Source organism: Globicephala melas, chromosome 5, assembly GCF_963455315.2.
Source record: "Globicephala melas chromosome 5, mGloMel1.2, whole genome shotgun sequence".
Taxonomy (NCBI): domain Eukaryota; kingdom Metazoa; phylum Chordata; class Mammalia; order Artiodactyla; family Delphinidae; genus Globicephala; species Globicephala melas.
Genome location: NC_083318.1, coordinates 17658628 through 17668567, shown reverse-complemented (window position 1 = coordinate 17668567; position 9940 = coordinate 17658628).

The following is a 9940-nucleotide window of genomic DNA, read 5'->3' as shown; positions in this document are numbered from 1 at the left end:
TGGCCATAATTTTGCACCTGGGCCATATCAACATGCTAGAGAATCCAGGGAAGTGATTAGTTGTAAGTGGGCACATTGCCATGCTGACAAGTATCGAGGTTTTATTAGAAGGGAAGAGGGAGAAATAGATGTTGGTTGGCACCAAGTAGTATTATCAAAGCTACCTCCCTGAAATAAAGAAACTGCTACAACTCTGAGATGGTAAAAATCCTCCATATCTATTTCATTAAAAATAAGCAGTAAGAAGTGGCAATAAAAATACTGCAACCATTGTTTTGAAATATTGTAAAAGAGTAAACTAAAGGAAGAATTTTAAACTTGGAGCTAGGCACTAATTAGGCACTTTTTTTCTCTTTCCTTCTAAAATTATAAATGTTTACAGTCTCTTTTTATTGCCTAGTGCATTGTTTGTCAAACTGTGTTTGAGGCATCCTCAGCGCTTGCCACAGGGAAGCTGGACCCACAGCTAGGGCTCTGAGAGTGACTCTGCTTCAATCACAGCAGCTCTGCTATGTGCGCATTTCATTCAAGGTACTTTGAACAATTGTTGTATGGATAAAATAATTGAAAAACCACCAATTCAAGTCTAACTCTCTAATTGTACAGAAAAAGAAACCAAGCAAAAGTTAAGAAAATTGACCAAAGGCCCAAAGGAACATCAGAGGTGAAGCCTTGCTTTTATTTATTTTTCTTAATATTTCCACCAGTCATCTTCTAACTCATCTTTAGCAGGTTGTTAAAAAGTTATCATCGTGATTGTTATTTAAAGAGATGGGCCTTTTAAGGGGCTGGGAATAGAAATTCACCCCCTGAATTTTTGTCCAATTATTTGCCATATAATTAATATTTAGTAAAAAAAATATTCTCACAACAGACTCATTATTTCAGATTGTGGTTTTGCTTATGCAAAAAGAAATAATATGTGCCTACATTTGACCCATTTCTCCAAGAATCCCTGCACATTCAAATTAGGGTGTGTGATTTATGTATGTAACAATACGTATTGCAATACTATATGAGTAGACACTGTGTTAGGTATTTGTGGCCTCTGCTCGGTGAGCTCACAAACTTCTTTTGTGCCTAAGACGGTACAGTATCAAATACCTGGTCATCTAATCAGAAAACATTTTTCTGCGTTTTCACTAATTCTCTTCAGGATTTTGGGCTGAAGTACTGAAGATTTTGTTATGAGGCACTATAATAATGATGGCACTGGTAGGGATATTCTCCTCTAAGAAGAAAATAATTGCATTCACTATTTTTAAATCTGCACTGGCCAAAACAATTTCTGCTTAAAACCACAATGATGAAGTTAGGTAGTATGACATTTTCAATATCTCTACCAAAATCAGTTTATAATCTTGTTTTGAATTTGATATGTCTTTTTAGGATGAAATTCTTGATGGTTTTAATTTATTTGGCTTACGATTTTAATTATATATTCATTTTTATAACAGCTTGTAACTGTTTAGAATTTTGTCAGAATGGAAAGCAAGAATATGTGTATCCCTTAATAACATTTGCTCTGAATTCTTTGTTTATTATTTTTAATAACTTCTTGAAAATCTTAATCAGAAAGGAGTTATAGAACAAAGAACTCCAGCCTTGACCATAATGTGAGGAACTGATTTTAGCACTCTGAAAATATGCTCAAGGATGAGACCAGCAAAAATAGGGTGGTGCTTCCACAGACTCCCTTCTCTAAAAACAACAGCTGGATGTGCCTGTTGCCACTGGTGGGGGGAGGGTAAGGATGGAAGAAACACTTTTTTTTTTAGTGTTGGAAAGTTTTCAGTGAAATCATGATGTCACCAGGATATGTTTTGTCTGTGACTATAATTTGCATAAATTCCTTCCCATGGAACTATGTAACATACAAAGGAATGTTTTATGGTACATTCTATGTCCATGGTGCCAATACTTTTAAGGGTTCCTGAAGGGGATGCCATGTATGAAGAATTTGTTTTGTAAATTCTCTCAAAGGAAGAACTAATGAGAAAGAATAGAAACAGGGCTTGCAATTAATACAACTTCACATTGTACTCATAGAAAGACTGGGATTGTTTTGCATTCCTGATCATTGACTAATATTTTAACTTTGTACTACATACTTTTGAGAAGAGGATCCTCATTTGCTTTCATACTTATGGCATGAGATAGCTACTCATTTTATTATTCTGCCTCTTATAATTACCTCAGACATTTTGTCAAGTTCCTGTCTTTGAAAGATTTTAATCATCAAGCAAAATGTATTTGGGACGCATTTTTAGAGATTTATTTTGATATCACGTTAAGGAATGTCTTGCTATAGAGCAGAGATATTCAAGTATCAAATAAAATGTCTGGAAATGAAGAGCTATTGAGTTTTTAGCATTCCACACAGGAATTTTAATTCCCAAAACACCACTTGAACGTTGTGTACATTGTTCAATTTGGCTCATCAGTCCCCATGTAAATCAGAGGATACAAATAAAATAATGTGGAGAGGGGTGAAGGCAGGTGAAGTGGGTAAGTATTGATATGCCAGGTACATCCATCTCTAACCCCCTCAATACTTTTGCAGATTTAATATTGAAAATATTTTCTTTTACATATATTGGTGATCTTAATTTTTGGTAATATGACTGATAGTTATTTGAGCAAATACTCCAACTGTAAACAAGTTAAATGTTGGGTAAAATATTTTTTAAAAAATCCTTAAAAGAATCAAATAACCAAAAACATAAGAAGACTTCTCAGGACAACTTCCAACCAAAAGCAGGAACCTGGAGCAGTAAGGCCGTGACTGAAGCTACTTTTATCCTGAAGACCTTTGCTGAATGAGGTGAACTTGACCTTCAGTTTTGAGGTCTGCACTGAGATATAAAAGGCTGAATTCAAGGCTCAGGGTCTGCCTAGAGTGAGGAGTCAGGAGCAGCCAGTCCTGGAAGCGGCAGCAGCCGAAAGCTGTATCCTCAGGATAAGAGTGAAGGGGAATTAGGCCAACCCCTTTCCTCTTTACCCCCAGAAGAATGCAAAGAAATGTGCCTCAACCCCGAGCCAAGCTAGAAGGAAAAACAACTTCCTGAGAAGTTGTAACCAAATGTCAACTCTCTCATGAATCTGTAGCATTAGTTAATACTACCTGTATTATCATACACATCTTAAATTGTGAATTTGATTTTAAATGATTCTTTAAGCATTAAAGTGATTGGTAGTATTCTCCATTACCTGGCAGGAACTATAGTGAATACTTACTGGAGGAATCTACCTTTGTCTTAGGCTTTAAAAATTGTCATAAGTTTTCAAAAAAAAAAAAAGCATGTTCCAAAATCAAAAATAAGCATATGCGGAAAAAAATTCACATGAGCAGAACAAACGGAAAGAACAGACAACACAAAGATACCCACCAAAAAACCACTCCTATTTTTGAAGCAAATATGAGGAAAAAAAGAGTGTTCTGAGTCTTACTCTTCTTATACTCTCTGGCAGAATATAATATTATATTCTGTAATATACAGTATTACTCCTTTCCGTCACTTTGTTTACTTGTTTCTTGGTTTACAAAGATCCTCCAGTCCTGGAAGAAGAAGACTGACTAAGGGCCTCATTATTTTCTCCTTGAGAAAACTAGTGGGACAAGAAGAGATATTGGGAGACTTTTGAATTTATAATACAGGAATTCAACTGATTTGTGAAATAGGAACTATTAGATTGAACCATATAAAATTGCCATTTTTTCCGAGGTCAACAACTATTGAATGAACATCAACAATTTCAGATGGTTCAGCCTAATATATTAGTTGAGTAAGCCGTTGTTTCAAAGGGACCTTAAATACAGGGGATGAAACACTATCATTTAATTTTCTCACAGTTAAGTCCAGATGTGATCAGCCTGTGATCATTGGAGTGACTTTCTCATTTTCAACATGTCTTTCAAGTTTGCTCTAATTTTCCCCATATCCTAGCCATCAAGCAGAGAAAAAGATGAGGCCCGGGACAGGTACCTTTCTACAAAAAAGGAGAACACAGAAGTTGAGCACATCTCATTTGCTTGAAATCCCAGTGGCCTGAAATTAGTCAAACATGGCCACTCAATTTTAAAATTCATGTTCTCAGTAATTCTCTCATCTTCTGTTCTCCTTTCTTAAAGTTTCTATTCTGGTTAATTTTTTGTTTGGTTAGAATTCTTCGTCTAGTAATTGCCTCCAATGGAGCACACCCCTTTTATATTTTTTGAATCCTTGCATATCCACACATATCTTTTTTTTTTTTTGACACTGGTAAATGATCAATTCTCTTCTTAACTCCTGTGTAGCACATAAGAAGTTCAATGCTAAATGTCTTTGTTTTTCCCTGCAAATAACCACTTCTTCTATTTGGAAGCTTATTAAGATGTGTCCTTGGAACTCAGGAATTTTATCAGGATAGAAGTAGTGTTAACATGTGTCTTTTCTGATAAGCCCTTCCTGGAACTCACTGAGCCCTTCTAGTCTGAAAATTCAAGTCTTTTCTCTATTGAGAGAATTTTTTAAATGTTAGTGGCTTAATGATTTCCTTTCTGGCATTTGTTGCTTTTCCTCTTTTCTGGAACTCCTACTTTCCTGTTTTTGGTTTCCTTGCAGGAGGATGGGTCCTGTAGCTAGAGCTTCCTATAAACCCCTGGGAAACTGCACAGCATTTGAGAAGGTAATTATATCAAGCCGTGTTAGGTTGTGCAGGTTGTGAACATGCCTGAGAAGCTGTTTCAAGCCAGAGTATTGAGTATGGACCTGTAGCAATCATATCATGCATTGTGTACCTCAAGATTAATGAGGTGCACTTGACCCAGGTGGGGAGGTCTCCAGCAGGTTTTCAGGCAAGGCTCCACCCTGGAGCACTCTAGGCTTATGTGTATCAGGCCAGCCTTAGAAGAGGACAGGTACGCTCTCAGACAGTCTGACGTGAACTTGAGTGACTTGGATGCTATTAACTGCAACTGTGTAGGCTTTACTAAGACCTTTGGAAGAAAGGAGATTTGAATCTTCCTCAGAGAATTTTGATCTCTCTTTTGTGTCCTCTGACTCTTTTAATGTTCTACTGAATCCTTTAGACAAGCACGACTTGTTTGATTTACCCAAGCAGTTATGGCTCTGTGCCTGATCTTTCGGTCAATGATACTACTTGTGGATATTTATCTCTAGAGTAGTCGTGTTCTGCTGAATCTCTCATCCACTTCTTGTATATTCTTTCATATTTTTGCCATATATTTGTATTTCTTCCTCTGTATTATTAGATCTCTCCTCCACTTGATCATTCAATTTTATTGTAATTGTTCCCTCTTTAATTCACCACCACTTTTTTTAAAATTAAAAAAACATGTTGTTGTTTCCTAAGTCCCAGAAAGGTTGTAGTGTTTGTTTGCGTGTGTGTGTTCACGTGCTATCATTAAGTTTTCTTATATGTTTTGTGTTTTTGTTATTATTTTATGGACCAATTGGTTTCTCTTTCCTCCAACAGTTCAGCGGTTCTTCCAATGGTATGAGCACCATTCTGGTGCATGTTCTTATTCTGAACCCTGTGCCTGTTCTTCCTCTAGCTGGCTACTGCGTCCCCTTAGGTGCATCACAATTGTTCTTTGCCTGTTCACCAGGCATAATGCTGGAACCAGAAGTAGCAGCCAGCTTGCAAATAGTGGTAAATGTGGCAGCCTTTTCTAATGGGGGCAGATGACGTATTGGACAAGGAAGAACATCGAAAGGTGTGAAGTCACTTTTCTAAAGTCATATAGTTGGTAATAACTCATTTGGGACCAGAATTCAACTTTTTACACTCCAGATCTCACTTCAAAAAAAATAAAAACCATTCTGCTTCTTTACTTTTTTTTCTCTTGGCTAACAGTCCAACTAATCTAAATAATACCCATAGCTCACCCAGACAAGACTCTAAAAACTAGAACATTATAACAAAAATGATAGCCTTTTCTGGCCCTAATGACTGAAATCAACACATTCAGGGTTTAGACTTTAAAAACTAAATTAACCATAGGAGAAATTCAATATAGATGATAAGCTACAATGACTTATTTCTAAAAAAATTCTACAAGTGTTAACAATCAAACTCCAGTGACAAATGACTACTACCCTTAGGAAGGGAAGGTCTTTTAAAACTCAGCAAAAGTAAAAAGTTTTATGACCACTACAGCACCATTTATTAGCAGATTGCTCACAGCAATACCAAGGTTAGTTGTGGTTGCATACAGTTAAGGAATTGTTTCTTTAGCGCAGTGTTATTTTTATGATAAATGTCTCATGCTATTCATTCACTGAATATTTTAAACAGTATTTTACTGCCCTATAATCCTTCTCCATTCAGCCTTGTTTTAAGATACTTTAAAGGAAGTGACAACACAAATCTCATTCCTGTCTTGTAGCTGAATACCCTTTCCATTCTTTCCTTTCTGTGCATAAAATTTCTTAGGTAAATACAACTGAGAGGAAATAGGTATATCAAAGGGGCCTAATTCTGCTAGTTTGGGGTCTTTTGCAAAGGAAGGTTGCTCTCTTTGAAAAAGAGTGTCTGGAAGACAAGAAGCTTTAGGCTAGGCCACTTGCTGGGTAGGACACACAGGGAACAGCCTGACAGTTTCCCGTCTCCAGTGGCTCCCAGAAAAAAGCATTTCCTACCCAGCTGCCCTCCCTTTGTTACAGCTCTTCAAATGGTAGTGCAACTATGGTTTCAATAATGCCTATAGCTTGAAAAACATACCCATACTTCAAAACAGAAATTTGGTACCTAAGACCCTATGTTGAAAAAATATATCTTAAAGATTTCAAAGAAAAATGATAGCCAAGGCTTTGAGATATATGAGAAATTTGGATGAAATGCTGGTTTGCCAATATTGGTTAAAGTTAACACAAATCCCTGACTACTACATTTTTATGCCATAGATATCTCTATACTGAGAAGTGTCAAAAGATTTATCCAAGGTAAAGACTAATTACCAGACAGTGAATCTAAACCCCCAAAAGGGAACCCAATTTTAATGTTTATGCTACCAATCAGTTTTCTCTTATTAATTTCAAATACATTTTAAATGTTGGTGGGAGTATTCATTTTCTAGTGCTGCTATAGCAAAATTCCAGGTGGGTGATTTAAACAACAGATTTTTATCTTCTCCCAGTTCTGGAGGCTGGAAGTTCAAGATCTAGGTGTCAGCAGGTTTGGTTTCTCCTGAGTCCTCTCTCGTTGGCTTGCAGATGGCTACTATCTCACTGCATCCTCGCATGGTCTTTCCTCTGTACATGCACATCCTTGGTAACTCTCTCTCTTCTTATAAGGACACCAGTCATATTGGGCTAGGGACCCTCCCTCATGGGCTCATCTAACCCTAATTACCTCCTTCAAGGCTTTATCTTCAAATACAGTCACATTAGGGCTCAGGTCTTCAATATACTAATCTGGGGAGGACATAATTCAATCTGTAAGAGTGGGCTATTTTTGCTCACTGGCCTATCAGAAGAGATAAATCTCATGTGGTGCTAAAATTTCTTCAGCGGTTATTTTTGTTAGGAGATATTTTACTGAGTTTTTCTGTCAAGGAAAACATGAAAGGATCTAGCCTACTGACTGGGAGATGCACGTATGCTTTTCCTCCCATCATTCTCTTTCATGTAATTAACACTAAAAGAGATTCATTGACACTTGGAATTTCCATTTGTAGATTTTTGTACTTGAAGTAAACCTTTTGTCATTGCCTTACCTCACAGATAATAATTTTGAATCTTGGAGCTTTATTTTTGTTTGTAGGTTTTGTTGGTTTAAATGCTAAATTGTATACAGTACATAAAAAAAAATATTTTCTGGTTGTGGTGCCTGGTTTCTAAGATGGCTCCCAATGATTTCTGCCTCCTAGTTCCATGCTTGTGTGTAATCCTCCATATTAAATCAGGTTTGTTCCTATGTAACCAGTAAAAAGCAGTGAAAGTGATGGTGTGACTTCTGAAATTTGATCATAAAAGTCACGGCAGCTTTTGCTCTGGCCTCTTGGATTGCTTGCTCTTGGGGAAGCCAGCCACACTGTCACCAGCCAGACATATTCAGACAAGTAATGGAGAGGCTCTTGTGGAGAAATGGGGTCCCTAGCCAACAACCAGTACCAATTACCAGCAATGACAGTCAGCCAGCTTGGAAATGGAGCTTCCGGCCCCAGACAAGTTTTGGGACGACTGCTGTTCCAGCTGACTGCAGTTGATAGCCCTCCAAGCAGATCCCCTCAGCCAAGCTCTTACAGATTCCTGACCCACAGAATCTGTGAGCGTAACAGACGGTTGCTTGTTGCCATTAACTTTGGGGTAATTTTCTGCATAACATTAGATAACTGAAACAGGTTGAATGTTGTAAATATAGTTGAGCTTCATGATTTTTTAAAGTTATGATCATTACTTTATTAATTTAAAATTTATTAAATGTTATTTCTGTGCTTTAAGGGCATTGAGTTTATTATACCCTGAGTATTTCCCCTGCATTTTAATTCTCAGTATGTCTGAAAATATTCTTTTCTCACCTTTCTTTTCCCCTTTGTCACTTTCTCTCCTTCCTTTTTCTTTGTTCTCTTTCCTTCCTTTACTAATTCTTTTCTTTGTTCTACAAGTATTGATTTAACATCTATGATGATTAAGAATGAGCACAGATTTACTGCAATTCCTCCCATCAAGAGGTAGAGTCTATTTCCCCACCTCCTTAAATCTGGGCTGGCCTTAAATCTTGCACTGACAGATAGAATGATGTGGAAATGAAATGCCAGTTCTGAGTCGAGGATTTTGAGAGGCCTCGTAGCTTCTATTTTTGCTCTCTTGCTGCTTTGAGGTCACCATGGGAGGAAGCCTAGGCTAGCCTTTTGGAGAATGAAGTTGGGAGATGGGTCACCCCTGCTCAGACCCCTAGACCAACCAGCCCCAGACAACCCACAACTGACTCTAGCTTTGAGTGACCTCATTAATTAGCCAAAAAAGACTTAAAAAATAACTTTCCAGTTGAGCTCACTGAATTACGAGCAAATAGAATTGTGGATTATTTTAAACTCACCATGTTTTGGGATGATTTGCTCTGCAGTAATAGAAAAATAATACTCATGCAAGTCATTGCTGGTATTCAATCCCAACATCCATACTTTGTTCTTCCTGAGTAAAAGAATTTCAACTTTTTTCTGGGCACTGACTGCTATCTAGAATAGAAGGTCCTGCAAAAACTGCCAGAAGCCATAGCATTAGGGGAAAGAATAGGGAAGATTCAGTATGTCATGGTGGTTGCCTTGAAGCATTTAGCAAAGTGCTACAGAGAGAAAGGAACTCAAGTTAGAGTAATCACTCAACAAGCAGAAACAGAGGACATGTGATTTTGCAGGAGGGAGGCAATTATCTGCCTCTGCTTGATGTCTAAATTGCCCAAGTGTCCTGTAATGTGAAATCTTGTTGGGTCAAAAAAATTCAACTGTTTTTGTACCCCAAATTGAAGCAGTTATAAGCAGCGAGTGTAAAACTATGGAGATAAATGTAAGCTGTAAACAATCTACTGGCAGAGATGAAATTAACTGCACTGCCTTTCCAGGCAAAACCATTATTTCAGACAGCCTCGAATCAGTAGTGGTTATGTGGAGCGGCTGGGAGAATGAGAGGACACAGTCCATTAAGTGAAAGACAAGAGACTTTGTGTGTTAATTCCACTTCCAGAAAGACACTTGGCTGTGGTTATTCAAACATGGAACCGAGTTGAAGCCAATTTAAAAGAAGTGTACTGAACTTTAGAGAGAATTACGGTGCCAAACAAAACAACCAAACAAAAACAACAAACAAGCCTGGAGCCTGGCTGAGAGTAGCTGGGCTCCAAGCGTAGAGCTGCAGCAAGGAGGTTTAGGAGGTGAACAGCCTCCAGACCCTCAGCTTCACCCAATCCACACCTCAGTGTGGACAAGCAAGAATCT